Here is a 7,720-nt window from a genome sequence, read left to right as displayed (position 1 = left end):
TATTTCTTTCAAATCACCTAGGACTTGTTTGCACCTATTTATACTTTTTGTTTGATTCAATCAAGCAGTCTGGGCCTTCTGTGATTAATTGGAGTCGAGCTGAAGTCTCACTCTCTTACATACATAATAGTAAAAATAAGAAAAATGCTTATAGTACAGAGGACAGTGTAGGAGGAAAATGGTACATCGAGCCAAGAGAGATCTAGGTTCAAATCCTATGTCTGACATTTGGAAAAATAGTACTAGAGGTACAATAATTCTCAGAAGTCCAGTAGTGGTGGTGGTGGTGGTGGTGGTGGTGGTAGTGGTGGTGGTGGTGGTGGTGGTGGTGGTGGTGGTTGTAGTAGTGGTAATAGTAGAGTAGTAATGTTTTGTTTTTGATGATAATGACAACGAGTATAACAATGATATCACTTTAGGATTTTCAAAATGTTTTGCAAATATTCCCTCATCTTATTCTCACGGCAACCCTGGGAGGTAAGTGCTATAATAATACTCATTTTACAGATAAAGAAACTGAGGCAGATCGCCTCGTCGGACTCTTCATCTGTCCCTTTTCCTCCTCTCCCCTCCCCTCCTTTCCCTCTTCTCCCCCTCCCCTCCTGTCCCTTTCCCTCTCTGTCCCCTTCCCTCCCCTCTTCCTATCTCCATCCCTCCCTTCCCGGCCTAGACGATGCAGTGGTGGAAATGGTTGAGGAGGCCACGGAGCCGGAGCCGAGGCGGACATCACGGGGCGGTGCCGGGACATGTTCTCCAAAATGGCCACGTACCTGACAGGCGAGCTGACGGCTACCAGTGAAGACTATAAACTTCTGGAAAATATGAACAAACTGACTAGCTTGAAGTACCTAGAAAAGAAAGATATTGCAGTAAACATAAGTAGAAACCTAAAGGACTTAAGCCAGAACTATGCAGCACTTCAGCCTTATCTGGATCAGATCACTTTAATTGAGGAGCAAATAGCATCTCTGGAGCACGCAGCCTACAAGTTGGATGCATAGTCAAAGAAACTAGAAGCAAAGTACAAGAAGTTAGAGAGGCGATGAACGCTTCTCCAGCACAAAGACGGACTCCAGGAATGACTGTGAGGGGGGTATCGCGCTGGGACGCTTCGACTCCATAAAGGCAAGCCGTCTGGCTGATCCCCGGAGGGTCTCAGCCCCACTTTGCTTGGAGGAGTGACTGGCTGCCCCCTGACGTTCCCCTAAAACTCTGCCCCGACCTTCGTCTGATCATGTGCTTCGTTGTGTGCCCTGGACCAAGGCTCAGACATCAGGATCAACCCCGACTGGAGCAGACTCCTAGCTCCTGGCTCCTCCCTGACCCCGCCCCACATAGGGCTCCTCTTTGACTATTCTGAATGTGCCCCTCCCCCATCTCCCCCTTCTTGTTCTTGAACTTGGATAATAAATGCCGATCTCTAAAAAACAACAACAAACAAAAACTGAGCAGATAGTGCTTAAGTGACTTACCCAAGGACACACAGCTAGTAAGTGTCTGAGGCAAGATTTGAACTCAAGTCTTCCTAACTCCAAGTTTAGCAATCTACCTACCACAACACCTAGCTGCCCAGTTTTCCCCTTTCATTTTATAGATGAGAAAAGTGAAGCACCCCAAAAGTTGTTTCTTGCCCAAGATCACATAAATACTGAGTAGCAGAGATGAAATTTGAACCCATGTCCTCCAACTCTAGGACTCATCCTCTTTCCATCCTCTCTGCCTTTTCTTTTTGTCACCTATAAAATAAGGATTGACATTTGATACCTCTAGTATCTACCACCCTGGGTCAGTGTGAGCCTCAAATGTGATATTGGATCAGAATGCACTTTACACACATTAAAGCATCTGTCTGTGTCCTTGATGACTATGGGTTGGGGTTGGAAGAAGACAGGCTGGGAGACATTAGCCTGAGCTGATGGCCCATGGGAAACTGGGGATGGGGATGGTAATTGGATGAGAGTTAGGGTCATATAGTGAAAAGAGCACTGAGCCACACAATGATTGTAGCCACGGGGAAACACAACCCAAATTGATTGAACATTTCAGCTGCTCCCCCAACTCTGGAGGGTGGCTGGCTTGCTCTGGCTCTTCCTTTCCCTGTGACTGCCAGCACCAGAGGCAATGGGCCATTTATTTCTACCACAGCCATTCATAGAGTTAATAGCAAATAGTTTCCTATTCCATCCTCTGGGGCCTCTCTGGGGCTGCCATGTGGGAATATGCTGAGACAGCTGTGTGCACCGCTGACAAGCTGACTGTAACGATGCCGGGTACCCACCCTACCCATCCGGCAGGGCTGCCTTTATTCCTGCCACCTCTCTGAAAACCTTTAAGGGAAATGTCAACAGGCCCCAAAGCTTTAGAATCTTGGGTTGCCAGATGCCATGCTTGGCATGCACACGCTGACAAGCTGACTGGCAGCACCAGGAAGGTGTGAAGGCTCAGGCTCTGTGGGTGGAGGCTCATGGAACAAAGGTAAGAATATTCAGCAAATGTTTGGCCTGGAATTGCTGGTCTCGGGAAGATCCCCCCCCCCCATTAATGTTCTCAAACAACTAGGCCTCCTTAAATATAAGTGTAAGATTCAGAGGCAGGAGACTTGCTCCCACTGTGACCTTTTGCGAATCATTTCTTGTCTGTGTGACTTAGTTTCCCTGTATGGAATATGAGAAGGTTGTGTCATGGGGTGCAGAGCACCCCAGAAGTTCTTTGGGGCATATCAAGGAAACTTCTCCTTGAGAAACTAAACCAGAGGACAGATAACGCCTAGAGAGATAAACTGAACCAAATCGGACTGAGGTAGCTTCAGATTCTTACCCTTCATTCTGGTCTCCCTTACCCTGGGGAGATAAGTTTGGGTGTGGCTGCGGCCTTTGGGGATCCGTAGCCACCCCTCACCCAATTCCTCTAGTCACTACCAGTGGGGGATGGTCCTCCACTCCTCACCCAATTCCCCCAGCTACCACCAGTGGGGGATGGTCCTCTCTCACTAAAGGAACTTTTCACGGGCAGATGGTCCACCCCCATCAGTCCTCTATAAAAGTACCTTCCAATCTCCTGTTCGAGGAGATTTGGTACCTCTGCGCCATGTGTTTTGTGCCTGTCTCCCCATGAGAGGTCCAAGGATTTCTTTCATGGTTTCCCTCCCCCCACCCTTCCCTTCCCTTGCTCCTAAATAAACTACCACCTTATTCTAACTACTTTTGTGTGCAAGAGGGTGTAATTCTTTAAAGAGGAATTCCTAAGAACCCCAATCCCTGACCCTAACCCGTACCCCATTCCCCCTTTACAGTTGTGAGAAGCAGGGTGATGTAATGTATAGCACCAGTGTCAACCTCAACAGCAGGGACCTCTGAACCAGGAATTAGGTTCCCTGGGTCTGCGAATTGACTTAGAAAGCCGCATATAGCCATTATCTATATCCTATTGTATTTGTATTAATTTTATTAAATAGTTCCCAACTACATTTTAATCTGGTTCAGTAAACACTTGGGCTTGTCTGGTACCTTTGGTATATAGGATGCTGGATGTGGAGTCAAGAAGAGCTGGGTTCAAATCCTGCCTCAAGTACTTTCTAAGTGTGTTAGCCCAAGTTATTTAACCTTTCTGTAAATAAGTTTCCTTATCTGGAAAAGGAGGAGGTTGGATTCAGTGACCACTAAAATCCCTTCTAGCTACAAATCTATGACTCTAGACCTCTGAGATAATTTCTGACCCTATGTCTATGAGTCTATGGTTTCTGAGAGCCTTTTAAAATCTAAGCCTTTAGGGGGCAGCTAGGTGGTACAGTGAATAAAGCACCAGCCCTGGATTCAGGAGGACCTGAGTTCAAATCCAGACTCAGACACTTGACACTATCTGTGTGACCCTGGACAAGTCACTTAACTCTCATTGCCCCCCCCCCAAAATTATTAAAAAAATGAAATGATTTCTAAACCTATAAGCCTATAGAGGGACAAACATACAAATCAACCATCCAACATGTTGAAAAGTAGGATGGGGAGTGAGCTCCCTGTCTCTTTTGGTATGCAGATGCTGGATGACCCCTCCTTGGGATGCTGCACAGCAACCTGTGATGCTCACCAAAGTCCCTTCTTGCTCTAAATCTCTGCTCCTAGGGCTCTCAGATCCTGTGGTCTCAGCCCTGGCATGGAGAGCATGCTTGGAGAAAGCCCAGGGCATATCGTGCCTTAGAAGTTTGGGGCTTTACTGTTCATGGGGGCAGGGGGGGGGGTGTTTGGGCCTGACTCCCAGGCACAGATGGTTCTGAGAAGCTTGGCAGGATGGGGATGCCGTAGGGTGACACAGAGCCGAATGGGCACTTGTCCCCAGCTTTTCTGATCCAGCCAGACATGGGATGGGGGATGAAGGAAATAAGAGCAAAGCCCTGTCAATTTAGGGCAGCCCTGGAAGGGGGATGGCTCAGAGTTTTATCAGTCCATTTCAGCTTGTCTTTGTTCTGAGCCTTGTAGAAGGGCCAGGCTTGGGGGAGAGGTTGTTAGATGGATTTTGACTTTTGTCCACCCAAAGATGTAGGTGGGGAGCCTTGCTTCCATCTAGGTTTCAATTTTGATGCACTTTCTGTTGTCATTCAAACGTCTTCAGAAAGTAGCATAGTGCCCGGATTTGAATCTTGCTTCTGGCACTGTCTGTGTGAACAATGACAAGTCAATGAACTTCTCTGAATCTCAATTCTGTCATCCGGATGTGGCACACCTCCTGGACTACCTTCTGAAATCCTTCTTGCACTGATAAATTGAGAAGCCAAAGGGTGATTGTTACTACTCCCTTAAGGCTCTAGGGGGATTAACTCTGATGGTCAATGAGGTTTCTAGTATTGTTGCTTAGGAGCCCCCACCAGTGTGTTTAATAAATATTTGTTGATTAGTATATTGCAGAGAAGGTATTAACCTGCATTTGCAGGAGTTCCCCATACCAATAAACTGAAAGGTACAATCCTTATTCCTGTCCCCAATTTAGTTATTTTCCAAATATTTCCTTCAACAAGCATCTTGCAATAAAGGTAATAGGTAGCTTAAAGGTTTGCAAAGTGCTTGACATTAAATTAGCTCATTTGAGCCTCATAACAACCCTGGGAGGTAGGTGCTGTTATTATTCTCATTTTATAAATGAGGAAACTGAGATGAGAGGTTATGAGACTTGCCCAAGGTCACACAACTAGTAAGTGTCAGAGGCAGGATTTTTCACACTCAAGTTTCTTTGACTTTCAGGCCCAATGTTCTACCCACTGCACCAATGAGGTGCCTCATTGGGAACCCCTTCTTTAAGGTTTGCAAATACACTTTATATCCATTATGACATTTTAGTCTTTCTAGCACCCTGTAAAGGAAGTGTTAAGGGTTTTATTATCCCCATTTTAAACAGAAGACTGAGAGAAGTTATATGACTCACCCTAAGGGACATGACACACTTAAAAGGAAATGATATAGCAGAAAACCTTAAAGGTTATGCAAATTATCATTACCCATACTCATTGCTATTGTGAGTCTAAGGCAGAATTCAAATCAGTGTTTGCCTGATTTTAAGTGTAGTCTAGTTTCCTCTCTACCACCAGATTGCCCTAAGGCCCCCTACGTCCGAAGAAATCTTACTGTTAATCTATTCCACATTCCACTCCCACCCCAATTTTACTGATGAGGAAACTGAGGCTGAAAGAAATTCAGAGACTTGCCAAAGGATGTTAGATTTTGATCTGAAAAACCCTTGGGGATCATTTAGTCCAAATATCTCATTTTTACCCATGGGGGTTAAATGAATTGGCCAACTATAACAAAAATGATAAATGGCAGAGAGAGGATTCAATCCTGGGTCCTTTGACGCTAATCCTAGGCTGATTTCCTTATAATATGGTACAGAGCCTGATCCTCTGACTCTGGATCCTATGCTTTGTTCTTTCTAAGTCAGCCCACTGTCTCCCCAGCGGTCCTTTCTCTCGTCCACCCTGGAATGGTGAATGCCACCTTCTCCCCTCCTATGAATGATGTAGGAGGCAAAGAAAGGGTTAACACACAAACTTAAGACCTGAGTTCCAATTTAGATCTGAGCTCCAAGAGGGGCTACCACTTACAGACCCCAGCTTCAAAAGGGATTAATGGATAACCTAAGACTTGGGCTTTCATTAATACAAGTCAGGGCCTAGGCTCTTGTTACCCACATTAATCACCACTCATAACAAGAACATAAAGGGTAATAGAGACCTTAACTATAACAAAGACATAGAGACAGGCTATAGAAATTCTAACTGATAAATGAAAATATTCAGAAACTAGGCCTGGGAATGAAAAGGTGACATGCATAGAAAAGGCCAGATTTGTCCCCAGATTCACCTTATGACTTGTAAACCCCCAAAACACACCTCCACAGAAAAAGGTACCTGCCTCTGGGGGGGTTGGCTTAAGCCCCCAGGAACTCCAAATTAGGCTTAGCCCTCCCATGTACCTCCCTAAGGTAGGGATTATTTTAATGAGACCAATAATCGATTTATCCATACTATAAATATAACTGTCTTTCCTCTTCCTATTCGAGAGACACCTCCATAGTGCTCTTCCTGTGATCACTCACAGTATTGCAATAAAACTGGGGAAACTGAGTCACTGAGTCTTGTAATTCTTTTGGGACAACTCATGGTCAATCTGATCAATCAATTCATTCCATCCCACATCATTTGGCGCCCCATCCCACATCACCAACACCATATTTTCTTTCTGTGATAGTGGTGGGGCACATAGGAAGCTTTTATCTTCAGTAGGAAGTACATTGAGCCCTTGTACTCACGCCATAAGGCTTTCATTTGCCAAAGGAAGCAGAGATAAGTAAAAATCCAAAATCACCAAGCAAAACATTTTCCCCAGCAATTCACAGGAGGTACTCCCAGACCTGGTCAATAAAATGCTAACAAACTCATCTACCCCTTTCTATGTGTGTATACTAATAACTCGCATTTATATATAGTGCCTCAGGTGGTACAAACTGCTTCACAAATTTTACCTCATTTCAGCAGCTCTGTGACTTGGGTGCTGATATTCCCATTTTACAATTGAGAAAACTGAGTCTAAGAAAGATTAAGTGACTTTCTCAGGGTCCTACAACTAGTAAGCATCAGAGGCAGGATTCACACTCAGGTCTTCTCGCCTTCAAGTCTATCCACTGTACCCTCTAAGTGACCCTGTGCAGGGTTGAAATGTGTTAAGTTGGCATAGAAAGGAGAGGAGTCTGTTCTCTCCTGGTTGGTGATTTAGCTCAAGGAAGCATGTGTCTCTGAAAATAGGTTCCCTGGGTGATGTTTCCTTCTGTCAGCCCCTGGACTGAATACAAATACATGAGGCCTCTTCCTTCTGAGTGGACCACCATGATTCCTAGGTTTCAGCCTATGGGGGAATTTACTGGTTCCCTAAAATGGTTTACTGCAACTCTTTGTCCTTATACACCTTATCCCCAGTTTTCATAGGACAACATTGAGTACCAGGTGCATCGCCATTCCCCTGCCCCTTGCATTTATCTAGATTGTGGGGGGATCCAAAATTGTAGAGCCCTTTTATGGTTTCCAGAGCATTTTTCTGTGTTGACAATACTCAGCTATTAACCTCATTTTATAGATGCTGAAACTGAGGTCCAAGGAGGAAAAGTCATTTGCTCAAAGGCTCAGTGAAAAAATACAGCAAGCATTTCAGTATCTGCTATGGGCAATGTCCGGTGGGAG

The 7,720-nt window shown here is 45.1% G+C and overlaps 1 pseudogene; it reads left to right on the top strand.

The window, feature by feature from the left end:
* Window positions 1-687: 687 nt before the first annotated feature.
* On the top strand, window positions 688-1,001 carry LOC122736184 (annotated as a pseudogene).
* The last annotated feature ends 6,719 nt before the right edge of the window (window positions 1,002-7,720 follow it).

The sequence above is a fragment of the Dromiciops gliroides genome, chromosome 1 (genome assembly GCF_019393635.1).
Source record: "Dromiciops gliroides isolate mDroGli1 chromosome 1, mDroGli1.pri, whole genome shotgun sequence".
Classification (NCBI taxonomy): domain Eukaryota; kingdom Metazoa; phylum Chordata; class Mammalia; order Microbiotheria; family Microbiotheriidae; genus Dromiciops; species Dromiciops gliroides.
The sequence above is the reverse complement of the archived record's forward strand: the minus strand, read 5'-3'. Positions and strand labels throughout refer to the sequence as shown.